Genomic DNA, 27,710 nt, shown 5'->3' with positions numbered 1-27,710 from the left:
ATTGCTTGAAGTTTGGACTTGATACGTTGCTGGATCTGAACCCTTAGGTAAGTAACATGAGGGAGGGAGAGTGACTGGTGCCTGGCAGCAGGCTTCAGGAAAACTGTGTAAGTGGGAAGACCATATCTATTCTGTAAGAAAGGTTTTGTAAAAAGGAATAATTTTGGTCTTGTTGCCAGGCCAATGATGTGTATGAATGTAACATTACTCATGTGTGAGCAATATGCTATAGTGAAAGCTATGGGGCTATTCGTTCAAGACTACATTGTATTATATCCATGTTACGTTCTGTGTTTTATCTTGTAGAAATACTTACTGTCTACTGTCAACATATTTCACACAACACAGCACAACCAGAGGTGTAACTAAACACAGCTTTTATCTTATTTTCAATTTGCACGCAAGTGATTTCCCATCATATTTCCTGAAGCTCAGGAAGTATCCGAGGAGCAAGAGAATCAACATTTCGGGCATAAGCTCTTCATCCTGATGAAAGGCTTATGCCCAAAACATCGATTCTCCTGCTCCTCAGATGCTGTCTGACTAGCTGTGTTTTTCCAGCACCAGACTCTTGACTCTGATCTCCAGCATCTGCAGTCCCCACTTTCTCCTATATTTCCTCAAGGTGTTAGTATAAGCACTGGGTTATGGTTAACTTCCCACAGAATTATAATGGAATAATTCATTACACAGCTCCATTTAATAGCAGTGAATGCATCAAATTACCCATGCCAGACAAATGGCTGGTTGATTATTATCTGTCCAGTTCCTCATGGCGCAGCTGCTAATCTTGTTAATTTTACCATCATTACCAAACATAGTCTCCAAAACAATTTTAATGCTATTTTGTTAGTAGTTGTAGAATGTTGCAGTGGGGCAGGCCCTATTTCCATTCACATCACAGACAGATTTCTTTGAAGGGTGTATTGCAGGCTTTAATGTTTATTATAAATGGCTTCCAGCGAAGCTTGAAAATGGCCTGTCCTGACTTTAGCTTAGACATTTTTCAGGTGTCACGAGAGCTTCAGGATACTAGTCCACAAGTTGAGTTGTGCATTTCCTGTTTTGCAAAAAAAAAAGATGAAGCAACGTCTGCTTCTGAGTAAATAAAGCAATTTAGTAAATTAACATAATGTTGTCCTGTTCCTATTTTAGTTATTTTTTCAAAAAAATCTTTCAGCTCAATTAAAGATAATCTACCCCTTCTGAGTTCATGTTGGTTTCTCGAACAACTCATCTCTCTGTCTTAAATTATAATTTCTTTAACTTCCACATGACAATTGTTAGACTAAGAAGTTAATAATTTCTTGATTTCTCTCTCCCAAATCTTTCTGAAATAATAAAGTTACATTTGAAATTTCTCAATCTACAGGGATAATTCCTAAAACAATGTAAATTATGGCCAAAGCGTCTGCAATTTTGACAATTACCATAATTCAAATTCTATAGTGTAAACCATTGGCATTATGTATTAAGTATTATTTGTTTCTATGTCAACTTCAGTGAGTGCCAGATCCATAATTCTTTTTCCCTGGAATGTCACATAGATTGTCTAATCATTCAACAATGAAGACTGATACAACAAAATAATTAATCAACATTTTTGTCAATTGTTTATTTCATTTGCAACATTACTTGCATCTATTTTAAAATCTCACATTAATCTTGAATTATTAAATGTAATTTTAGCATTTTGTATTAAAATTAATTTTCCTCAGTTTCTTTTCAAATTCCCTTTATGCAGTTTTTCCATTCTTGATATTCCTATGATTTTTATTTTTATTTTTCTCAATGCCTCGATCTACTCTGTTCTTTACAGTTTTAGCTACTTCCTTGGAGTTTTATCTCTTACATCTTTTTCGATTGTGTCACTTCATTTGGTAAGGAGAGCTCTCTCCCCTTTGGACCATATGTTTGTCACATATTGAGCTACAAAAAATCTTGAGCAGCGTCCACTGTGTATCTGTCTTTTAACCCAAAATGGTGTTAACCAGTTTGCTGTAAACAATCTCTGTCTCCATTCTGTCAAGATTAGCCTCACAAAAATCTAAAATATAAGTGACAAAGCTATTTAAACTCTGTCACCTTTCAAAAATACCTAGTCAAAAAAAACCTGTCCAGACATCAATTATAATGAATCTAACAAGTTTGATCTGGAGTTATTCTTGGTTGTGCAGGACACATTTGTTGAGAATCAAAAGTTATAACATGACAGAAAGTCTGCATTTATGGAGTCATAGAGTCATAGAGGTACAAAACATTGAAACAGATCCTTTGATCCAACTGGTCCATGCTGACCAGATATCCTAAATAAATCTAGTCCCAATTGCCAGCATTTGGCCCATATCCCTTTAAACCCTTCCTATTCATATATACCCCTCTAGAAGCCTTTTAAATGTTGTAATCGTACCAGCCTCCACGACTTCCTCTGGCAGCTCATTCCATACATGCACCATTCTCTGCATGAAAAATTGTCTCTTCGGTCTCTTTTAAATCTTTCCCCTCTCACCTCAAATCTTTGCCCTCTAGTTTTCCCACACCAGGAAAAGACCTTGTCTATTAATATATCCATGCCTCTTGTGATTTTATAAATCTACAAAAGGTCACACCTCAGCCTCCAACACTCCAGGGAAAATACTCCCAGTCTATTCAACCTCTCTCGAAAGCTCAAACCCTCCAACTCTGGCAACATCCTTGTAAATCATTTCTGAACCCTTGCAAGTTTTTCAGCATCCTTCCTAAAGCAGGGAGACCAGAAATGAGTGCAGTATTCCAATAGCAGCCTTATCAATGTCCTGTACAGTCACAACATAACCCCTCAACTCCTACAGAGAAAGTGAGGGCTGCAGATGCTGGAGGTCAGAGCTGAAAATGTGTTGCTGGAAAAGCACAGCAGGTCAGGCAGCATCCAAGGAACAGGAGAATCGACGTTTCGGGCATAAGCCCTCTTCAGGAAGGGCTTATGCCCGAAACGTTGATTCTCCTGTTCCTTGGATGCTGCCTGACCTGCTGCGCTTTTCCAGCAACACATTTTCAGCCCTCAACTCCTATACTCACTGTACTGACCAATAAAGGAAAGCATACCAAACGTCTTCTTCTCTATCCTACCTACATGTGACTTCCTTTCAAGGAGCTATGAACCTGCACTCCAAGGTCCCTTTGTTCAGCAACACCCCCAGGACCTTACCATTAAGTCCTGCCCTGATTTGGAACTCTGCATAGCCTCGGGATCTTCTAAAAGCACTTTGCTTGGTTAGTTAGTTAGTTAATGAAATACGTTGTGAAATGTAGTGAATGTTACTGATGTAACATGAAACGCAACACATAACGCTGCCAATTTCTACACAAAAACAACAGCAATGAGAAAATGATAAGATGATCTATTCCTATTTGTATTGTTTTAACAAGTACATAATGGTGCAGACATTGGGAAGAACTTGTTAAATCTTGCTGCGGAATCTATTATCTTAATCTGAGAAGACAGAGGGAACTTTCTTTAACATTTCAAACAATGACATCTCCAACACTGCCACAGTCTCGTGGCTAAAAAAAGATCAGCCTAGATTATGTACTTGAGGACTAAACATTCTGCTTCAAAGTAAGAATGGTAATTACATAGTAGTGACTAATACCTGGTACAAAGACACTGTGCTGTCTATTCAGCAATACATATTATCATGTACAATGCATGCAAATAGGTGAATTGAAATTGGTGAAAACATTGATTATCACTTCTTACCTTGATAATCTCTTTCTCCAGTTCAAACCTGCATCACAATGAACATGTGATACAGCCAAAATTGTCAACAGTCCCAAATTTATTAATGATTAATTCATTGTATTACATACAATTTGTATGGATAGAAGAATGAAAGGGATTTCTTACTTTCTCTTGCTCACTTCTTGAACAAAAGTTGTGTAAGTTAGCAAAATATTTCAAAATCAATAAATGGAGGTATTAAGGGAGGTGGAAAAGGTTGACAGAGCTCTTAGTGTTGCTGCAAATAGCGGAAAGGTGGTGAACTATTCCAAGGGAGTGAGTAGCCATCGCTGAGGTTATGCAGGTTTATTAGCATGGTGACTGAGTTGTGTTAGAATGACTGAAGGAAGATGCCGCATTCAACAGTGAGAGTGGAAGAGCATGACCCTTAATAGGGATGAGTAAAGTAACAGGCATAGACTAAGTGTGATGTATCAGGAAGAATTAGTAACACTTACCCAGGCAGAGCAGAGAAGGCCATTGACCCTCTCCTCATAGTGCTGGACATTCCTCCAAGTGGCTGAGACCACATTGACCTGGGTAGCAGTCTTGGACCAGGATGGTACAGTCTAAGGCTGTGGCCTTTCTGGCAGCTCTGGGGAAGAGTCAATCCCTTGTCCACCTTGATCTCCAGGTCCCTGCCCACAGGGCAAGTACCAAATCCCCCTTGTTTACTATGTTTGGGACAAATGTCGGGAAGCTGCAGGGCAGCCCTGGACTGACAGCACTTGTCCAGGTGTGCAGTAACCATTATGAGATGGTGCCAGTGACAGGGATGCTGGTCCATTCTGGACTATCCAGCTGCGGTGGGTTCTTCTGGCTCCTGCAAGTGGGCGAATCAGGCTAACATCGGACAAGAGGGACACCACAGGGACAAGATAAGTAGTAAATAATTGAGTTTGATAAGTTAATACCTGAAAGCTCACTGAGGGTTACAGAGAAAACCTCTCCACGTAATTTGACAAACTGACACATAGACAACAAAAGAAAAAGAGTTCAGATTCAGACCAGAATGACGTGGCACAGTGGTTAGCAATGCTATCTCAGTACCAGGGATCCAGGTTCAATTCCAGCTTCAAGTAACTGTCTGTGTGAATGTGTGCATGTTCTCCTCGTGTCTGTGTGGGTTTCCTCCAGGTGATCAAGTTTCCTCCCATAGTCCAAAGATGTACAGCTTAGGTCGATTGGCCATGCTATATTGCCTTTCATTCCTGATGAAGAGCTTATGCCCAAAACATTGATTCTCCTGGTCCTTGAATGCTGCCTAAGTGGCTGTGCTTTTCCAGCACCACATTCTTCGACTCTGATCTCCAGCATCTGCAGTCCTCACTTTCTCTATGCTTTATTGCCCCATAATGTCCAGGGATGTGCAGTCTAGGTGCATTAGCCATGGTAAATACACAGTTACACGGTTGGGCTGGGTCTGGGCAGGATGTGCTTTGAAAGGTCGGTCCAGACTTGATGAGCCGAATGGCCTCTTTGTGCATTGCAGGGATTCTGTTCACTATTGGCAAAATCAACAAAGAAATCAATGCAAATTTCAATTACATTTTGCTGTGAATTGATTGAGGAAATTTCAGCCTCAAGTTTGCTTCAGTGGGAGAGAAAGCTACAATTTTTCTTCTGCCACTAAATAATCAGCAGATGGCGCTATTGGCTTTAAAAAGAAAATATGAGCAATGTCAGGATTGAAAAGTGACACAATGCATGTTTTGATCAGCTGTTCAACTCTTTTATTTTGTGCTACTATTTTAAGCTTCGCACTATAGAAGAATGGAAAGATTGAATTATGAATTTGATTGTTATGATGACTGGCATCACTCTGGAGTTGTGGCTTCTTTTCAGAAGTCTGATTTGATGACACTCTGTATGCAAAGCATTGAAGAGAACTATTGGAACATGACCTAATCTTCCTCCTTTTGTTCCTGAATCATAACAATTTATCATGAAATAAATATTCCACTTTTTTCACCATCACCTGCCTTACCTAGGCAATAATCAATAAGACATTACAATTCGAGAGTATAGGCTCAAACTTTAATGAAGGAGACTGAAAAGACATTTCAGGATTTAGAAAATCATTTGGAAGGTCGGAATGCATTCCCAAAGAAGCAGTAGACACTGACCATATCAGAAATTTCAGATTAGTTCATCAATTATTTCTTTTATTTTGTCTTATGGGCTAGAAGCGAATCAGGGACCATGAATACAGTGACCAATAAGTACAGTAGGGATTTCAAAAGAAATTATTCATCCAGCAAGTGGTTAGATTGTGAACTCCTGTGCAACCAGCAGTTGAGATGAACAGTGATGCTACATTTAAGTGGACCAGTAAACACGAGGGAGAAAGGATGAGGAGGGTACCTATAAGGGGTGAGATGACAAAAGGAGGGAGGAATATGGCACTGACATTGACTGAGTAGGTTAAATAGCCTGTCTCTCTGCCGTGGGTCTGATCTAATATGGCGTAATACCTAAAGAGAAAGAAAAGATACTGACCCAGATCTGAATTGTCAGAGACCAATTCATGACCAAAGATTGTCGAGAACTTGTGGAAGTCTCGAGGTTCTGACATATATAGACATTTCTCAGGAGGTCTGATTCGCTAATTGATAATTCCCCTGCTCTCTGGGAGCCTCACAAAAATCTCCAACCCCAAAGTAAAATCTGAAACTTTGCAGATTCTATGTACTTACACAGATAGTTACATAAGTAAAGTTGGACCAAGAAATCCGAGACTAACTCCTGGGTAACTGGACAACTAACCCCCCTCAATCATTCATGGTGAAACTCCAACACTCCAACTGCCCTTTCCCCGCCCCCATCCACCCACTTCACTTGAACCCCCAGAAAATGTTCTCTGCACATTTCCAGACTCAGACGCATGGCCAGAAATTCAGGGAAGTATCAAAATGCAGGTAAGTTTGAGGGGAGCAGCAATTCTATGATGATTATTGCCCTTGGTGGAAAGTCTCAGCCATTGTAGCCCTGTGAGAGATTTAGTGAGGTAGATACTTTCAACACACTGGGTCTGAAAGGTGCCTTCAATTATTCTGTCCAGACCTGTGCAATTCTTTTTGAACCATTGAGCTCTACATACAAATAAGGCATTCACCCAGAAATCCATGAATGTGCCAATAAATGGATCTGCCCAAAGTACTGAGGCAGATCCTTTGAACATTGGGATTGGGATTGAAGTATTTGACTTCCAACACTGGTAGTGTTTTTTTAAACAATGTGCAGCACTTGTAAATATTTGCAGGATGAGGTACTGCAGCAAAGTCCATGAGATAAGTAACATAATTTGTTGTCAAATTAACCATCACCTTATCATCAAAGTGATTTAAAAAAGTGGTGATTTCTGAGTTTTTGAGAATGGCAACAAATTTGTTTTGTGCATGACTAGCTGAGATGCAAAAGAATGAGCCCACAAACAATGAAACTCCGGGGAGGGCCACAAATGGATTCATGGCAGGGGTCCAATTGTGACACCAAGCTGGGGAGGCAGAAAGGTGTAAAAAGTGACCCCATCATCTATTTCTCACATTTGGAACCTGGCGAAAAAAATTCAAAAATCTAAAGCAACTCAGTCAATTTTCTTGATTTTTTTTTCAATTTGTGCATTTGGCAAATAATGTTTTTAAACCTTGAACCAAAACACCAAGGTCTTTTAGCATTTAGCTAGATAACAATAAATGTAATCATGGATTTGAACTCACTGTGCCGCTGGAGAGTCCTCATTTAATGCACCTTTGGGACACAGAGGTGAAATGCTCAGTCTTTTCTTTTGCTGGGATTCTCTTTAGAACTGCTTATTCTTTATCAAAGGTTTTGCAGATCATAAACTTCCCTATAATTTACGACAAATCGTTTGTGAAAAGCTAATTGTATTCAGATGAAAAATGTGAATGAGATGAGATGAGATGACAGTGTGGAAACAGGCCCTTCAGCCCAACAAGTCCACACTGACCCGCCGAAGCGCAACCCACCCATTCCCCTACATTTACACCTTACCTAACACTATGGGCAATTTAGTATGGCCAATTCACCTGACCTGCACTTCTTTGGACTGTGCGAGGAAACCGGAGCACCCGGAGGAAACCCACTCAGACACGGGGAGAATGTGCAAACTCCACACAGTCAGTTCGCCTGAGGCGGGAATTGAACCCGGATCTCTGGCGCTGTGAGGTAGCAATGCTAACCACTGTGCCACCGTGCCGCCCACGGAAGTTAAAAAAATAGACACACCTTGCCTTGACTGTGAAAGGCATCGAAAAAATGTTCTGTGGCAGAGAGTCTGTTTAATGCTTGTTCAATCCATTTCCTATATATTAGAATAGGGAATGATAGGCAATGCCAGAGGTTGAGATGTTTCAATAAAGGGATAGTGCATGGATTACTGTACTGGAGATTGTGAGATCCAAACACAGTCCCTGAAGTTGTTATAGGGAATAGCTTTGTGAATCCTGATCCTATTTGGTGATGATAAATAGCAAGATCTTCCATTTTCGGGTGCTCAGTCAAAACCTGTTACAATTTATTGAAGCTTTACTACAATCGGATTCTGCGTGAAACAACACTGCACAGCAATTTGATTTCAAAACCAGTCAGGACAATTCCAATTCTTTTGGAAAGTGATTGGGAGGGAAGGAAATGCTGGAGGCGAGGATGAGGTGGTCTGCCTTCCCACCGCAAAGTCATACTGACAGTAGGGGTAAAAGTGGCAGATGACTCACTCCCAATTCCCCTCCTCCCTACTTCCCCTAGAATTGTATTGAGCCATTTCAAATCCAAGTAAGAGTTTCCGAGGGAATCCTGCTGATAAGTGCAGAGACCTTTAGGTAAACCCTGTATTGAGGGCCTCGATTTTGGGCACTGTTTGGCACACAAAGGGGTGCTTCCCAGCCTTCCCTGCCTTTACCACAACCTCTGACCATTGAGGTCCTGACAAGACTTAGCTTTCAGAACATCACTGCCATCAACGTTCTGCCTTGCTCCAAGTACAGACCCAGCAGTGGCTGTCTTTAACAGTGGTTGTCTCTAGCAATGGCTCTCACCAGCAGTGGCTGTCTCTAGCAATGGCTCTCACCAGCAGTGGCTGTCTCTAACAGTGGTTGTCTCTAGCAATGGCTCTCACCAGCAGTGGCTGTCTCTAGCAATGGCTCTCACCAGCAGTGGCTGTCTCTAGCAATGGATCTCACCAGCAGTGGCTGTCTCTAGCAATGGCTCTCACCAGCAGTGGCTACCTCTAGCAATGGCTCTCACCAGCAGTGGCTGCCTCTAGCAATGGCTCTCACCAGCAGTGGCTGTCTCTAGCAATGGCTCTCACCAGCAATTGCAGTCTCTAGCAATGGCTCTCACCAGCAGTGGCTGTCTCTAGCAATAGCTCTCACCAGCAGTGGCTACCTCTAGCAATGGCTCTCACCAGCAGTGGCTGTATCGAGCAATGGCTGTCTCTAGCAATGGCTCTCACCAGCAGTGGCTGTCTCTAGCAATGGCTCTCACCAGCAGTGGCTACCTCTAGCAATGGCTCTCACCAGCAGTGGCTGCCTCTAGCAATGGCTCTCACCAGCAGTGGCTGTCTCTAGCAATGGCTCTCACCAGCAGTGGCTGTCTCTAGCAATAGCTCTCACCAGCAGTGGCTGTCTCGAGCAGTGGCTGTCTCTATCAATGGCTCTCACCAGCAGTGGCTACCTCTAGCAATGGCTCTCACCAGCAGTGGCTGTCTCGAGCAATGGCTGTCTCTATCAATGGCTCTCACCAGCAATTGCAGTCTCTAGCAATGGCTCTCACCAGCAGTGGCTGTCTCTAGCAATGGCTCTCACCAGCAGTGGCTACCTCTAGCAATGGCTCTCACCAGCAGTGGCTGTCTCGAGCAATGGCTGTCTCTAGCAATGGCTCTCACCAACAGTGGCTACCTCTAGCAATGGCTCTCACCAGCAGTGGCTGTCTCTAGCAATGGCTCTCACCAGCAATTGCAGTCTCTAGCAATGGCTCTCACCAGCAGTGGCTGTCTCTAGCAATAGCTCTCACCAGCAGTGGCTACCTCTAGCAATGGCTCTCACCAGCAATTGCAGTCTCTAGCAATGGCTCTCACCAGCAGTGGCTGTCTCTAGCAATGGCTCTCACCAGCAGTGGCTGTCTCGAGCAATGGCTGTCTCTAGCAATGGCTCTCACCAACAGTGGCTACCTCTAGCAATGGCTCTCACCAGCAGTGGCTGTCTCTAGCAATGGCTCTCACCAGCAATTGCAGTCTCTAGCAATGGCTCTCACCAGCAGTGGCTGTCTCTAGCAATAGCTCTCACCAGCAGTGGCTACCTCTAGCAATGGCTCTCACCAGCAGTGGCAGTCTCGAGCAATGGCTGTCTCTAGCAATGCCTCTCACCAGCAGTGGCTGTCTCTAGCAATGGCTCTCACCAGCAGTGGCTGTCTCTAGCAATGGCTCTCACCAGCAATTGCAGTCTCTAGCAATGGCTCTCACCAGCAGTGGCTGTCTCTAGCAATAGCTCTCACCAGCAGTGGCTACCTCTAGCAATGGCTCTCACCAGCAGTGGCTGTCTCGAGCAGTGGCTGTCTCTAGCAATGGCTCTCACCAGCAGTGGCTACCTCTAGCAATGGCTCTCACCAGCAGTGGCTGTCTCGAGCAATGGCTGTCTCTAGCAATGGCTCTCACCAGCAATTGCAGTCTCTAGCAATGGCTCTCACCAGCAGTGGCTGTCTCTAGCAATGGCTCTCACCAGCAGTGGCTACCTCTAGCAATGGCTCTCACCAGCAGTGGCTGCCTCTAGCAATGGCTCTCACCAGCAGTGGCTGTCTCAAGCAGTGGCTGTCTCTAGCAATGGCTCTCACCAGCAATTGCTGTCTCTAGCAATGGCTGTCTTTAGCAATGGCTCTCACCAGCAATGGCTGTCCCTAGCAATGGCTGTCTCTAACAATGGATCTCGGCAGCAATGGCTGTCCCTAGCAATGGCTCTCACCAGCAATGGCTCTCACCTGCAGTGGTTGTCTGTAGCAGTGGCTGTCTCTAAAAGTGGCTGTCTCTAGCAGTGGCAAATACTGGGGCTGTTGGCCCTCCAATCTACTTAAACTGCAGCCCAGTTCTGGCAGCCCGCTAAAGTGGAGTTGGTATCCCGCCGTTCATCTCCACAGGCAGAACCCCTGCTGTCTCTGCAATGTTCCCAATCCAAAACTCAGATATCCTCAGCCAGCTGCCAGCTCCTTTACTTCAACAATGATGAAAACTTCCAGTCAATGGGAACGCAGCAGCAGATGGCAGTAGTTTATCGTAATTCAACAAGGCATGCTTCTCAGAGGCACGGTCAGCACAATGCGGAAGTCTACGAAGATTATGACATGTTGCAGCATGGAGTTCCTGGAATTTTGCGTACCAAATATAGTTCCTGGTAAACATTGAGAGGTACAGATCTTTGTTCTATTTTCTGATAGTATTAATAAAGTCATATTTTAAAGATTTTATTGGGTTGTGTTAATGACTATGTATCAGTGCAGTAACTGGTGAAGAAAACAAATTATATGCATGTGTCTTGAAGGAAGAGCACATAAACATCACTTACGTTTTTGCTTGCTTGGTTTTGCAATGCCAAAGGTGGAGTTGTTTTGAAACCAAATATGAATTTATTGAAATCAAATATAAATAGCTAATATTTGAATAAACCACACCTATTATGCAAAGGCATCTGTGAATTCGAGTAAAATAACATCACTTTGGATAATTCAAGAACAGGCAAACAAAAATTAAAAATAAAGCGATGTCCTGTCTTTTAAACTGCACAGTCAGGGTTACATAGATAAGCTGAGTTCAAACTTATACTTGGTACTGTTTATCTTGCATAATATTATTGGTCTTCTCCGAATTGACTCACTGTTTAGATTTCTCGGAATAGTGACAGTAGAATTTTTTTTTAAGTTTACTTCACCAAATTGTGAAATTCTGGGTTAATTTTGAACATTATTGGAAATTAGGTATCACTTTCCACTGAATATCAAACGTCACACAAGATAATGTTGTTTGGACCAGAATACATTTTGTTCCACTGTCTCATGAAATGATATTAAGTATATGTCGTGCAACTTAGTTCTAGCATTTGAACATGAAGATGCACTTCACATTTTGATGATTGTTTTTGAACATCAACAAATGTTTTGACAAAGCACCTAAAATTTAGGAGGACTCAATGTTGGGCTTGCTGTCAGTAGGTGTGGTGGGGACTCAAGTTCATGAACTTGAACAATTAGGTCTGTGCATCTCCAGGCTCAAGCTTACATATATCGAGCAGGTGAAAGTTGGCAACCAAGGAATTTCAGCCCTTGCAGTAAGTGATTGGAAATGATAGGATCAGGAGATTGGGAGTGAGCACAGAATGAAAGCTACTTGGACCAATTGTTAGTCCATTATGTTGTGGAGACGCTGGTATCGGACTGGAGTGGACAAAGTTAAAAATCAACTAGGCGAAAGTGAGGACTGCAGATGCTGGAGATCAGAGTCCAGATTAGAGTGGTGCTGGAAAAGCACAGCAGGTCAGGCAGCATCCGAGGAGCAGGAAAATTGACGTTTCGGGCAAAAGCCCTTCATCAGGAATGGCTATTCCTGATGAAGGGCTTTTGCCCGAAATGTCGATTTTCCAGCTCCTCGGATGCTGCCTGACCTGCTGTGCTTTTCCAGTACCACTCTAATCTAAAGTTAAAAATCACACAACACCAGTTTATAGTCCAAAAGGTTTATTTGGAAGTAGTAGCTTTTGGAGTGCTGCTCCTTCATTAGGTAGCTTCCTGGTGAAGGAGTAGTGCTCCAAAAGCTAGTACTTCCAAATAAACCTGTTGGACTATAACCTGGTATTATGTGATTTTTAACTTTGTCCATTATGTGTAATTATTTACACAGGTGCCTCATTCAATGAAAAAGGAAAACATTTACGTTTCACGCAAAAGAAATCCCAAACCAATAGTGCAATGATGTAATTGTGAAATAGAATAATTGTTAAGTTTGCAAAGGTGGAATACGGCTAAACCCTTTAAAATAGTGAAGAGACTGACCTTCAGCTAACCTGTTTCTTTTTGCCATGGTTTTAGTAGGGACTGGAGGAAAAACACCAGAAGAACACAGAATTTCTCTCTTAAAATGCATCACTTAATTTTCTGCATTCATGGCAATTGTCAGAACATTGCTTCAATGTTAATAATCGAAACAACACATGCCAATTAAATAGAGGACAGCAATTCTCTTCACCCAATATGTTATTTTGTTCAAATTGGGCATTAAATTTATAGGAGAAAGTGAGGACTGCAGATGCTGGAGATCAGAGTTGAAAATGTGTTGCTGGAAAAGCGCAGCAGGTCAGGCAGCATCCAAGGAGCAGGAGAATCGACATTTCGGGCATAAGCCCTTCTTCAGGAATGAGGAAAGTGTGTCCAGCAGGCTAAGATAAAATGTAGGGAGGAGGGACTTGGGGGAGGGGCGTTGGAAATGTCATAGGTGGAAGGAGGTCAAGGTGAGGGTGATAGGCCGGAGTGGGGGTGGGTGCGGAGAGGTCAGGAAGAAGATTGCAGGTTAGGAAGGCGGTGCTGAGTTCGAGGGATTTGACTGAGACAAGGTGGGGGGAGGGGAAATGAGGAAACTGGAGAAATCTGAGTTCATCCCTTGTGGTTGGAGGGTTCCTAGGCGGAAGATGAGACTCTTCCTCCAGCCGTCGTGTTGCTAAGGTCTGGCGATGGAGGAGCCTCACCTTCATTCCCCTACGGAGGCCTCACCTTCATTCCCCTACGGCCGTGTTTTCACCATCCTTCCAGACCTCCCCCTCTCTGAGGATGAAAGATCAGTCCTCAGCAGAGGCCTCACCTTCATTCCCCTATGCTCTCGGATTAATGAGTTCAACACGCGGCTAGACATCGAACAATTCTTCCGCCGCCTTCGCCTCCACGCCTATTTCTTCAACCAGGATTCTCGCCCACCCTCTGAGGACCCCTTCTCCCGCCTCCAACACACCCCATCCACCTGGACACCCTGTGCTGGCCTCTTACCTGCCCTCGATCTCTTCATAGCCAACTGCCACCGCGACATTAACCGTCTCAACCTCTTCCACCCCTCTCACCCACTCCAACCTCTCACCCTCAGAACGTGCAGCTCTCCACTCCCTCCGTTCCAACCCCAACCTCACTATCAAACCGGCAGACAAGGGAGGCGCACCGACCTTTACACCGCTGAGGCTAAACACCAGCTTGCGGACACCTCCTCCTACTGCCCCCTTGACCATGACCCCACCTCCCACCACCAAACCATCATCTCCCAGACCATCCATAACCTCATCACCTCAGGGGATCTCCCATCCACCGCCTCCAACCTCATAGTCCCACAACCCCGCACCGCCCGTTTCTACCTCCTGCCCAAAATCCACAAACCTGACTGCCCCGGCCGACCCATTGTCTCAGCCTGCTCCTGCCCCACCAAACTCTTCTCTGCATACCTCGACACGGTTCTGTCCCCCTTAGTCCAAGAACTCTCCACCTACATTCGGGACACCACCCACGCCCTCCACCTTCTCCATGATTTTCACTTCCCCGGTCCCCAACACCTTATCTTCACCATGGACATCCAGTCCCTGTACACCTCCATCCCCCATCACGAAGGACTCAAAGCCCTCCACTTCTTCCTTTCCCGCTGTACAAACCAGTACCCTTCCACTGACACCTTCCTTTGACTGACTGAACTGGTCCTCACCCTGAACAACTTCTCTTTCCAATCCTCCCACTTCCTCCAAACCAAAGGAGTAGCCATGGGCACCCGCATGGGCCCCAGCTATGCCTGCCTCTTCATAGGATATGTGGAACAGTCCATCTTCCGCAGCTACACTGGCACCATCCTCCACCTTTTCCTCCGCTACATCGATGACTGTATCGGCGCTGCCTCATGCTCCCACGAGGAGATTGAACAGTTCATCCACTTTACCAACACCTTCCGCCCCGACCTCAAATTCACCTGGACCATCTCAGACTCCTCCCTCCCCTTCCTAGACCTTTCCATTTCTATCTTGGTCGACTGAATCAACACGGACATTTACTATAAACCGACCGACTCCCACTGCTACCTAGACTACACCTCCTCCTACCCTGCCCCCTGTAAAAACGCCATCCCATATTCCCAATTCCTTCGTCTCTGCCGCATCTGCTCCCAGGAGGACCAGTTCCAATACTGTACAACCCAGATGGCCTCCTTCTTCAAAGACCTCAATTTCCCTCCAGACGTGATCGACGATGCCCTCCACCGCATCTCCTCCACTTCCCGCTCCTCCGCCCTTGAGCCCTGCCCCTCCAACCGCCACCAGGAAAGAACCCCACTGGTCCTCACCTACCACCCCACCAACCTCCATATACATCGTATCATCCGTTGTCATTTCCGCCACCTCCAAACGGACCCCACCACCAAGGATATATTTCCCTCCCTTCCCCTATCAGCGTTCCGAAAAGACCACTCCCTCTGTGACTGCCTCATCAGGTCCACACCCCCCACCAACCCAACCTCCACTCCCAGCACCTTCCCCTGCAACCGCAAGAAATGCGAAACTTGCGCCCACACCTCCCCCCTTACTTCCCTCCAAGGCCCCAAAGGATCCTTCCATATCCGCCACAAATTCACCTGCACCACCACACACATCATTTACTGCAGGGGAAGGTGCCGGGAGTGGAGGTTGGGTTGGTGGGGGGTGTGGACCTGACGAGGGAGTCACGGAGGGAGTGGGGCAGCTGGTCCAGGGATAGTCCCCTTCCTCTCAGACACAATCAAGGAGAGTCCTTGAACACACGCACACTGATCCAGCTCCCTCAGAGGCAGCTCTCAGAGTGAACAGAGCCCCTGATGCTCCTGTTTATTTATTTTTTTAATTTAACCCCCACACTACCACCTAAGTGCGGTAGTGCTTATTTTTTCCCCAGCACCCATGGTGTGTGTGTATATGTGTGAGACACAGTGAAAGACATAAAGTGCACGAATCTTTATTCAATTTCCACCACCAGGAAGATAGGAAAACACCCGGGTGGCCAGTGACAAACACTGCCCTTCACATCAAAGGGCAGTGCTGTGTGATCAAAACAGTGAAGGGGAGGGTAGGGACTAAATCAAAATAGAGTTGAGTGAGAAATAATGTACTCCACTCCCTGCGGCGCCCACCTCTCCCTGAACAACCCCAGGGTGTACTTTGATCATTAATACTGCAGTTCCTGCATTTTGCTATTAGGTAATCCTTAATTGGTTCATTCTCTTGTAAGGAACTGTCCTCGAATGGCCTCTCCTCTGATACACAACAGAATCAGGTTCTGCTTGTTCGTGGAATTTCCACAGCATCATCCCAAAGAGCAAATCATCTAATAACTGCATATCTTATTGTAGTGATCATAAGTGTAAGTTATGAGAAATTTTGGGCTAATGTAGGGCCTTCAGGAAAATGGGGTTTAAGAATGCTGCAAGGCAGAAATCAAGAGATTGAGTTTGTTGCAGCTCTTCAAACATAAATATGAAAATATTTTTCTTTTTTTTTCTATATTTCCAGTCTCTTACCATTTTTGTAGGACTCATTCTATCTTGTTCCCTCAAAATAAATGGTCGTAGACTAATGACCTGAGACTATTTGTTTTTAATCACTCACGGGAGTTGGTGTTGAGGCCAGCATTAATTGCCTTGAGAAGCTTGTGGTGAACTTGTTTCTTGAGCTACTGCAATCTCATGTGCAATGCTGTTCAGGGAGGGAGTCCCAAACATTTGACACAGTCATTGTGCAAGAACAGCAATACTGTTCCCAGTTGTGGTCGTGAGTTTGGAAGGTGCTTTCTAAGGAGCCTTGGTAAGTTGATGCTGTACATCTTGGAGATAGTACACACAGCTGCTATTGTGCATTGGTGGTAGAGAGAGAATGACTGGTAACCCTGGGTGCAACAATTATTAAAACCAGCAGTTAGCTCAAATTTAATATATTTCCTGCAGCTCAGTGGAGGTCAGAAGCAATTGAAAAGGGTCTGCAACTAATTATTGTCCACTAGTGCAATAATAGTAGTCAGTCTTTTATTGAAATATTAAAGTGTATCACCATCAAGACCTAGGAGCTGGTTCCTCCTACCAACGTAAGCCACTGACTGGATAAAAAAACATTGGCATTTATCTTCAGCTCAATGCATCAAGTGGATGATCCACCTCAGTCTCCTCCTGAGGCCCCTAGAATCAGAGGTGCCAGTTTTCAGATAATTTGATTCACTCCATATGATGTCGTCGATCGTGTGATGCTGGAAAAGCACAGCAAGTCAGGCAGCATCCAAGAAGCAGGGGAATCGACGTTTCGGGCAAAAGCCCTCCATCAGGAATGAGGAAGGGCTCATTCCTGATGAAGGGCTTATGCCCAAAACCTCGATTCTCCTGGTCCACGGATGCTGCCTGACCTGCTGTGCTTTTCCAGCACCACATTTTCGACTCTGATCTCCAGCATCTGCACTCCTCACTTTCTCCGAGATGATTTTAACCTTACTGAGAAGCTCCTTCCGGGGATGCCTGCTTATTCCTGATGAAGGGTATATGCCTGAAACATCGATTCTCCTGCTCCTTGGATGCTGCCTGATCTGCTGCGCTTTTCCATTGCCACATTCTTGACTCTGATCTCCAGCATCTGCAATCCTCACTTTCTCCTCACTCCACATGACATCAAGAACTGGCTGAAGGAATACTGGAAAGATTGAGAGCTGATAACTTTCCAGTAATAATACTGAAGAACAGTTCTCCAAAACTGGACTCTCCCCTAGCTAAGCTATTCTACTTTAGCTACATCCGGGTTGGCATTTATTCAACAATGTGGAAATCGCATAGGTTTATCATTTCAGGACAAATCCAACCCAGGTTAATTACCAGGCCATCAGTTTGCTCTCAATCGTCAGCAAAATGATGGAGAGCTACCATCGACAGTGTTATCACGGAGCACTTACTCAACAATAACCCGCTCACTAAGGCTTTGTCTGCACTCCACCCAGGCCCACTTTACAACCAATCTCTTTACAATCTTACTCTAATCAGGGACAAATCTCCAACATTAGAGGTGAGGTGATGATGACTGTCTTTGATGTCCAGACAGCATTTGACTGAGGGTGGCATCAAGGAGCCCTATCAAAGCACACCTCCTGACTCGTTAAAACCTGTCCATCATTTAAAAGGCAAAATCAGGACTGTCAGGGAACACTGCGTTTGCCTGGATGGGTGTAGCTTCAACAACACCCAGAAAGCTCACCATCCTCCAGGACAAAAGCAGCCCACCTGATTGACACCCCAACATTCATGAATGTGCTCAACATTTATTCTCTTCACCACTGATGTATAGTAACAGTGTTATATGTCACTTACAGAATTCACTGCAATGAATTGCCAATCCTCCTCAGACTACACCTTCTGAATCTCTATCAGATGAAAGGTCAAAAGCAGCAGATACATGGAAAAACCACCACCTGCAAGTTCTCCTCCAACCCACTCACCATCCTAACTTGGAAATGAATTGGCATTCTTTCAATTTCCTTTGGTCCAAACCTCAGAGTTCCCTCCCTAATGACCTTTTGGATGTACCGACACCAAATAGATTACAGTGGTTCAAGAAGGTAGATCACCACTATCCCCTCAAGGACAACTGGGAATAAGCAATAAATGCTGATCCAACCATGATGCTCACATCCCATGAGTGAATAAACAAATTATTTCTATTCACATAGTTGACCTCACCCTCACCAACTTGGCACTGTTGCCAGCCTTGCACTTATGCTGCCAGCTATTCAACCATGACAGCCTAACATATTGGAAGGCACACACTCTTTATAGGAGGAGAAATGGCTCATGATAACAGACAGCAGCTAGCAACTGGAGCAGTGTATCTGCAAGATTCAAACCTGATGTAACCAATCACACTACTGATCGTGAAAAGGAGCTCCCAGAAAACAATTTTGCAATGAAAATGCAATATTTTTCTCACATCAGGACAAACAGTCTGACTGGGATTTGTTTATTGGTGCCAAAATGTAAATATCACAAACTTGCTTTCACCATTTAAAAATTTGATTTTCTTTCAGTGTATTTCAGTTTTGTATAGTTCATTACATGCCATTAGGTCTCTGTCAACTACTGGATAGAACGCTTCTACTTGTTTCATTAACCAGAATGAGGAAGAAGGGTTTAAATAATCTTGAAGTGAAATCATACCCACCTTTCTGTGGCTATTGCTGCGTAACAGAATTTTGCAAGCAGTTTCCAGAACACAGCAAAATGTAAGCAAAAGGTTACACTCAACAATGGTTGTTTGCAAGAGTTATAGAGCTGAATCTTAATGGATTTCATTTACTAATGTCCATGTTACATCAAGATTTTTGGAGGATGTGTTGTCCTGAGGCCCTATGAGTGTTTTTGTCATACCTCACCAAACCCACCTCATTAATCATCAACCCCATACCATCGTGTCTATCTTGTCCCATTCCTGTCCCAGCTTACCACACCCCATTCCAAGATCAACTTGCCACTGAGTGAATATCGGTCAAATGACCAGCATCCTTTGAGCTCATACAAACCTTAAAAGGCCGTTGTTCCTGGGCAGGTACCAGCAGAATGTCCAGCACCTCCACACTTCCTGCAGATGCCACTTCTGTGAGCTTTGAGGATGAAATGATCAAAACTAGAGAGAAATCATTGGCAAGACTGCATCCTGAACCCTTCACAACTCAGATCCTGTGATCTCAGTGGGAACATTAGACCATGATCTGGTGAGCATCTCACTGTGACAGCTCTGCAGCTGTCCCTCAGAGGATTACCAGAGAGCAGGTACCTGCAGTGTCCAATCAGAGACTTCACCCACATACATAGTGAGGAACAGGAATGGCAGACAGGGATTTGAGATCCAATCACCCTTATTGCTGAGATGCTGTAGCAGTGCAGCTGGTGATGCAACAGACTGGCTGTCTCCATGGGCAGGTTGGCAGCACAGGCAGGCCCAGCACTCTCAGGGTCTGAGGGAGATGTGCACACATTGGCACTCCATCACCCCAGCCACTAGTCCTCAGGATCAATCATGGCAACAGGTTGATGGGGCAACTGCAGATCTGATAAGCATGCCAGCTACCCCTTCCTCACAAACAGATGAAGCAGTGCTCGGAGGCAACCAGTCGGAGGAAAAGTCACATACTGGCCCCTCAAATATTCCGGGCGGGACTATCCAGAGGTGGCTGGCCATCCTCCTCCATCCTGTTTGCATCCCTCCGACCCTTTGAAATTCACGCTGAGGGGTCCACTTAGATGTTTATATTCATTCATGGGATGTGGGATTTGTTGGCTGGCCAACATTGCTTATCGGAGTCAAAAAGTGTGGCACTGGAAAAGCACAGGAGGGCAGGCAGCATCCGAGGAGCAGCAGAGTCGACGTTTTGGGCATAAGTCCTTCATCAGGAATGTTGCTTATCCCCTAGTTGCCCTTGAGAGCTGGTGAGGTGGTGGTGAGCTGGTGAGGTGGTGGTTAGCTGCCTTCGTAAACCACTGCAAACCATTTACAGCAAGCACACATCACATTGTCGTTAGGGAAGGAATTCCAAAATTTTGACTCAGTGACACTCTTGGAAAGGCAATATATTTCCCAGTCAGGGTGATGAATGGCTCAGAGGGGAACTTGCAGTTGATGGTGTTCGCATGTACTTGTCTTTTTCCTTGAAGTTTATGTAGTTTTGCAAAGTGCTGTCTAAATAGCCTTGGTGCATTTTGTGGGCGGCACAGTGGCTCAATGGTTAGCACTGCTGCCTCACAGCACCAGGATCCTCGGTTTGATTCCAGCCTTGGGCGACTGCCTGTGCGGAGTTTGCACATTCTCCCCGTGTCTGTGTGGGTTTCCTCCAACAGTCCAAAGATGTGCAGGTCAGGTGATTGACCATGCTAAATTGCCCATAGTGTTAGATGCATTAGTCAAACGGAAATGGGTCTGGGTGACTTACTCTTCGGAGGGTCGGTATGGACTGGTTGGGTCGTAGGGCTTGTTTCCACACTGGAGGGAATCTAATCTAATCATGTAGACCGTGCACATTGTTGCTCCTGTGATTCAGTGGTAGAGGGAATGAATGTTTCTGGATGTGGTGCTCCCTTGTTTTGGATGGCATCTACCATTTTGAGTGTTATCAGAACTGCACAAATTTGGCGAAGAGACCTTCAGTGTGTCATTGCACCACTAATGACTGGCACAATGGCCTGACTGTGTCTCACTTCCTAGGTGACTTAACAGACATCACCAGACAAGAAGTGCTCAGACCCCTGACTGAGCGCTGTACATCTCCTTCCCCTGATCTGACTGTTGTGGAGCACCATAACAGAGCATAAGTCACTTTCTTTGGGAGGAAGTGTGCAGGGATACAGAGCCCCTGACTGAGAACACTCTGACCACACCTGTTTGGGAAATTGGAGTATTAATATAGGCTGGTATTTTTAGGTCTTGGCTGCCTGTATTCTTGGACTGGACTGAACTTATAAAATCCTTTCCTGTGTGAATCTTCCAGGTCATTGTAAGTCACATCTTTTGACAATCCTTAGCTCTTGTAGAATGTCTCTGCAATCACTTTGGGTGAGTATGATTATCTTCCATAAGGGCATCTATTTGTGGGTCTTCAGATGGCTAACGAAGCCAGTCCAGGATCCACAGATTCCATTGCAATGTGGGCATTGGGGGATGGTAATGGTGGTTGGAAGTGTTAGTGGGTGGGCCTTCCTGATGCTGTGTCTCACTTCTATTCAGGGGCATGATGGAGATTGTTTCCATGATGTATTAGCTCCCTGCTGGATGATGTTTCTCCAGTGATTCCAGTTTGTAGCCATGTCCTCCCAGTTGTTGGTGTTGGCATGGAATTTCTTGATGTTGGTATCTTTGAAGCATTTCCTTTGGGCCACCAGGGGCAGGCTGACCTTCCTTCAGTTGGGAGCACGTGATCTGTTTTGGGAGGCGCGCGTTGGGTATTTGGATGAATAGGAGATCCATCGGAGTTACTGTTGAATTACGTTTGTGGTGATACTGGCTATGGTGACCTCCGCCAAGACGCTGATGTTAATGCATTATCTTCCCAGGCATTCTGCAGGACTTTTCGTCAGGATCTCTGGGTGTTGTTTCAGTGTTTTAAGGTATCCATTGTAAGTAGTCCATGTTTCAGCTCTACGTAGCAGTGTGGGAAGGACATCAGCTTTGTAGGCTAGAAGTTTAGTCTGGACCTGTAGGTCATGGTCTGCAAACACCCTTCTTCTGAGTTGGGCATAGGCTTCACTGATAGGGCTCAGATGGTGTTGTATTTCTGCATTGATGTTGGCCTTGGCAGAGAGAAGGTTGGAAATGTGTTGCTGGAAGAGCGCAGCAGGTCAGGCAGCATCCAGGGAACAGGAGAATCGACGTTTCGGGCATAAGCCCTTCTTCAGGAATGAGGAAAGTTTGTCCAGCAGGCTAAGATAAAAGGTAGGGAGGAGAGACTTGGGGGAGGGGCGTCGGAAATGTGATAGGTGGAAAGAGGTCAAGGTGAGGGTGATAGGTCAGACTGGGGTGGGGGCGGAGAGGTCGGGAAGAAGATTGCAGGTTAGGAAGGCGGTGCTGAATTTGATGGATTTGACTGAGACAGGGTGGGGAGAGGGAAAATGAGGAAACTGGTGAAATCCGAGTTCCAGCAACACATTTCCAGCTCTGATCTCCAGCATCTGCAGACCTCACTTTCTCTCCAGAGAGAAGGTTGCCCAAGTATGGGAGGGGATCCACATTTTCAGGTAGCTGGTTGTTAACTGTCATTGAAGGAGGAATGGAGGGGCTGTTGGGTGGTAGTTGATGGAGTATTAGGGTCATTTTTATGTTAAGGGTAAGGCCTAGGAGCTTATATGCTTTGGCAAAGCCATCCAAGGTGCATTGCAGATCTTTCACAGAGAGTGCTGCGATGGCATGGTCATCAGCATATTGAAGCTCCAAGATAGAGACCTTGCCCTAAGAAAGGTTGATTAGCCTGTTGATTTGAATTCCCTTGGGCAGGTTTTGGCCAGTGAAATGGGGGATGGTATCAATGAAGATGGTGAATGGGGTGGGTGCCATGATGCAGCTCTGCTTGAACCCCATCTCCACAGTGAGGCTCAGACTCTAACTCATAGTTGCTAAGCAATGTCATCATGCAGCATCCTGATGAACTTATCAGGGCAGCCATGCATATTTTCGTTTAGAATATACGTGACTCCAGACCCAGAAAATGTGGTTGGACTTTCAACTGCCCCCCAAAAATAGCTCCATAGTCTACTCAGTTGTATTTAACACAATAATTCACCATCACCTTCTTAAAAGCAACCACGGTTTATGATTAATGCAATAAATACAGATTGAGCCATAATCCAGGGGCAAATGTTTTTAAAAACCAGGTAGATCTGAGGACTCTGTTGTAAACGGGGGCATTAGAAATTAGATATATCAGGGTTCTATGAAGAGTTGGAAAAATGTAACGCTGACTTTGAAAATGAAGACTGAGTGATAGAAGAAATTTTTAGAATACTTTGGATTGCTAAATATCTGGATGATAAGAACACAATTTGAAATAATTCACTATAAGGAGATAGTGCTTGAAGATCCTGATAAAGTTCTTTGAATAGATGGTATAGATTCCAAAGAGCCCAAGGCTGATGTAATGTAAATATTTTCTCATCAATCTGCTTAGCCCTGGTGTAGGTGGGGCCTGAATTGGAGCCAGAGGCTCAGAGGCACAACCACTGAACCACGAGAATCTTGAACACTGATCTGACGTACCTTATGAGTCAATTACAAAAGGTCATTAAATACTTAAAGGAATTCCAGAACTATCTGCTGAAACTACAAGAGGTGTGAAGGCTCAAAAAGTGCTGTCATGTTGAACAGGTTCCAGGAAAGACACCACATGATGTAGAGGCGCCGGTGCTGGACCGGATTGGGCAAGGTCAAAAATCACATGATACCTGGTTATAGTCCAATGGGTTTATTTGAAAACACTAGCTGCTGGAGCGCGGCTCCTTTGTGCAGCATCCTGAAAGCTAATGTTTTCAGATAAACCTGTTGGATTCTACTCTGGTGTCATGTGGTTTTTGACCGACTCCAGCACAATTTATTGTACATCGTGGAGCAACAGTTCAAAATTAACATCAGCACCCATTTTGTTTCTTGTGTGATTAAAAGCTACCTCTCATGCAGGGACTCGCAGCAGCCAAAGAACTCCAAAACCCACAACTCAAGCCCATCAACATCACCTCCATCTCTGATTTGCAAATTGCTCCTGCCTTGAACTGTTGCTTAGTCCTAAATAACACTGCGGTTGTTCAGAAAAAGTGACAAACTGAAGTCGCCTGATATCTGCTCTGACTTACTTGCTGAAATTTCTTGATATCTCACTTGTTCAGGCCATTTCTTGAAACTGGAAGCTGAATATTAATGAAGCAATTTATGGAATTAACAAAGCATTGAAGATGCAATAATGCACGTAAACCGGCACTTTGCAGCTGCTTGGTAAGAATCTCACCTCGCCGCTCAGCAGATGCGTAAAAGGTGGAATAAGTGGCTCATGATGTTGAGCTATGCCTTGCTGGATTTCTCATTTGATTCTGCAACAAATCTCACCACAGCCAAAATCGCTCCATCCCCAAAGAGATTCTGCCCATAATTTTAGATCATTGTAGACAATCATGAAAGGCCCACACATGTATAAAAATTGAAAATTTTTGAAATGGACAGAAAATCTATGAAGAGAAAATGAGGACTGCAGATGCTGGAGATCAGAGTCAAAGAGTGTGGTGCTCGAAAAGCACAGCTGGTCAGGCAGCATCTGAGGAACAAGAGAATCTTTGTTTCGGGCAAAAGCACTTCATCAGGAATTGTCAAACTTACGGATCCGGGAGCATAGTGGGATGAAGGTGAGGCCTTTACTGGGGACTGATCATCAGTGAGAGGGAGGTCTGTGGGGATGGTGAAAACATGGAAGGGCTGGGAGCTAGGACCTAATGTGGGGCTGGAGCTGGGAGTGGGGTGGCGGAGACTGTCACAGGAGTGGGTGTAGCTATAGGATTGTGAATTACATCACCAAAGCAAGTGACACTGGCCATGGGGGTCAGGGGGCTGAAATGGGGCCTTCGGTGGTATCTGCAGGGGTGGAAGTGAGGTAACGTGTGATGTAAGCAACATCATCGGCTGAGTTTCAGTGACTGGCATCACTGGGGAGCGGAAGTGGCTGCAGCGGTGACAACTACAGGGGGGGGAATGATGTACTGGGTAGACTTTGCGTCAGTTCCAGTGGCAGTGAATCTTGCAGTGGTCACAGAGGCAGTTGTCTGGACAGTGATCATGGATTTAGTTGTCTTGTCGGTGATGATGGAGGCAGCATGGCCGACAGTGGCTGCGGTCTGTGGCCCGGCAGGGTGGAAGTGATGTCATCGTTTGCCGTGGCAGTGGTGGCTGGGGTGGCCGTGTGGCTTATGGTGTCCGAACAGTTCCAGAGGCCAAGAGAAGCTTCTGGAATTGTCGAGGAATCCCAAGTATTGAGGTAGGTACATGAATGTTTGTTGTACATATGGTCTTTCATATCCAATATGGTGTAAAAAAAGCATTTGTTCAGTATGTGGATTCTTCTAAGGATGAAGAGCAGCAGAGGTCCTTTGCAGGTCTGGGACAGTGTGGCCCTGAGCTGTGGCAGTGTTGACTGCAGGGATGGCTGTGAGTGTGGAGCAGAGGATCCAGAAGGACAACCATTTCTGGAGGCTTCGGATTTGTTGTTGGTACTAGTTGTCCTGTTCAGGTCCAAATTGTGATGTAGTCCAGAGTCTCTGCGGAATCAGTCAGTTCTGTAGGCAGGCGCTGAAGAAGGAGATATGGCTGTGGTAGAGAATCTGCTACAGGAGGTGGCTGAAGAGCTGATGAAGGACTTGTGCCCGAAACGTCGATTCTCCTGCTCCTCGGGTGCTTTTCCAGCACCACACTCTTCGACTCAAGAAAGTCTATTAATAATGGAACATTGCAATGTTTTGGTTTGGAGTTCTCCTCTTAACTGGAAAGAAACAATAAAGATGAACAAGTAAATGTGATGTGCATCCGCACTGTTGACATTATTTTCCACTCATTTCAAAATGAAAAAAAGACCCACTCAAAACAAGCTGACCTTTTTGTTTTGCTTGACTTGCAGCAAGGATTCTTTCTGCATAATATAATTTTCTGACAGCTTTTATTTTTGTTCCCTTGGTTTTTTACATAACATTTGGTGACCTACTTCAGTGAGCAGAAGGTTGTGTAAACCTGGATCAGCTCTAACCTACATCTTAAGACCAACATGCTGACCAAATCCATTATAATTGTATCAGTGTTTAATAATTGTGAGAAACAATGAGTCTTGTTTCAAACTGCTATGATTCAGCCTGCCCTTTTTTTTGTGACACTCAATAGCCGAGCAGCTTTGATATTAGCAGAATGTTGGTGTTGCAGCCAAAACCTGGGCTTAATTCATATCATCACATCCCACTCTCCAATTGTAGTTCCAGCTAAGGAATAGACTGAAAACACATAATTTTCTGCATGCTTTCCTTGTGGTTTAATCACTCTACCCTAAAGGCCTTGCTGGTCTCTCTGGGATCTTGCTTGGATGTCTACTTTCCACATGTTGAAGTCATAAAATACCAAATAGTTTGGTGTTGGGTAACATCACCAGAGACAACTTGCAGTTGAGCAGGTGAGTGATGGGAGTGTTATTTAGGGGAGCCACTCAGAATCTGGAGATGTGGAGAATGTGTACCAGGATTTAATACCTTTTGAAACACAAATTCCCTCAGCTCTTCCACATCACCAGGCTTTCTCTCATTCAAAGTTGAAATATTGCTCCTTTACTTTGTACACATGTGTCACTTCATATTTACCCACGATGAATCCTCTCTTTGCCTTTGTCCAGTCCAGGATATTATCAATATCCTTGTATAGCTGCCATTACTCCAGAAGGTTGTTTACTGTTCCTTCACTTTCACTCTCACCTGGGCATTTGGGTGTCACTGTGCAAAGCATTGATATACAGAGGAACCTCAATTATCCGAATAACACAGGCAGGGAGTATTTTGTTCGCATAATCCAATGTTCAGATATTTGAGTGACAGATAACACATTTTAGCCAAGCATCAGGACCTTGCACTCTTGTCCAGATAATCCAAAAATCGGATAATCGAATGCTGGATAATCGAGGTTCCTCTGTACGTGAAGAAATGTCACCTCAGAATAGAAACTCACGGAGTACCATTAATTATTTCCACTCTGAGAAATTGCTCTTAGCTCTTCTTTCTGTTCCTCCTTTCTGATCTTTTAATCCAATTAGTTATCCTCTGTCCATGACAAAAATATCCCTTCAAGGGCCAATTTTTACCTTTATCTTGTTTACATTGCCAGTAGAAGTCTAAGATACACAGTTGTTTGGTTTCCTATATTAGTGTTATAATCCTAATTGAACCAGCAACAAACAACATTGTGAATTCATTGCTTTTGCCAGCATGGAACCAGGTAATGCCACATTCTTCTAGATTTGACAGAATGGATTCAAGGTCCTTCAGCCTCAAGAGAATGAAAACATTTCCAACTCCTGCTTATCTTCTCTTTGAGTGTAGAACCTCTTCAATCAGACTACCCAATCAATAGGAATGCTGGCAAATTATAAAATAAAGAATTCTAAATATTGTACACATCATTGTATTGTGTGGACTCAAATAAAGAATGGCCATAATCAAAAACATTCTGCGGTTTAAAGAGAATGATTTCCTGAGCATCTGTTGCTAAATAAGAAATGAAGTAATAGTCTTTCCCCCAAATGCACTGAATATGTCGCAAGCTTTTGATTGCATTATATAAAATTAAAGTATAAACCTGCCACTGCACGATAAGGGAAGAGTTGT

The 27,710-nt window shown here is 44.5% G+C and overlaps 1 protein-coding gene across 2 annotated transcripts in view; it reads left to right on the top strand.

Annotated features, from left to right (window-relative positions):
* Positions 1-11,124: 11,124 nt before the first annotated feature.
* LOC148145122 (uncharacterized) overlaps positions 11,125-27,710 on the top strand; it is a 30,361-nt gene continuing 13,775 nt past the window's right edge. For both annotated transcript variants that reach the window (XM_087973597.1, XM_087973598.1), the window contains exon 1: positions 11,125-11,177. The gene's annotated coding sequence lies outside the window, so the exon portion shown is untranslated. The remainder of the gene's footprint in view (positions 11,178-27,710) is intronic.

Source organism: Chiloscyllium plagiosum, unplaced genomic scaffold (genome assembly GCF_037043375.1).
Source record: "Chiloscyllium plagiosum isolate Xiang-an unplaced genomic scaffold, Cpla_swu_hap1 HiC_scaffold_26, whole genome shotgun sequence".
NCBI classification, from domain to species: Eukaryota; Metazoa; Chordata; class Chondrichthyes; order Orectolobiformes; family Hemiscylliidae; genus Chiloscyllium; species Chiloscyllium plagiosum.
Note: the sequence above shows the minus strand (reverse complement) of the source record. Positions and strands in the feature narration are given on the sequence as shown.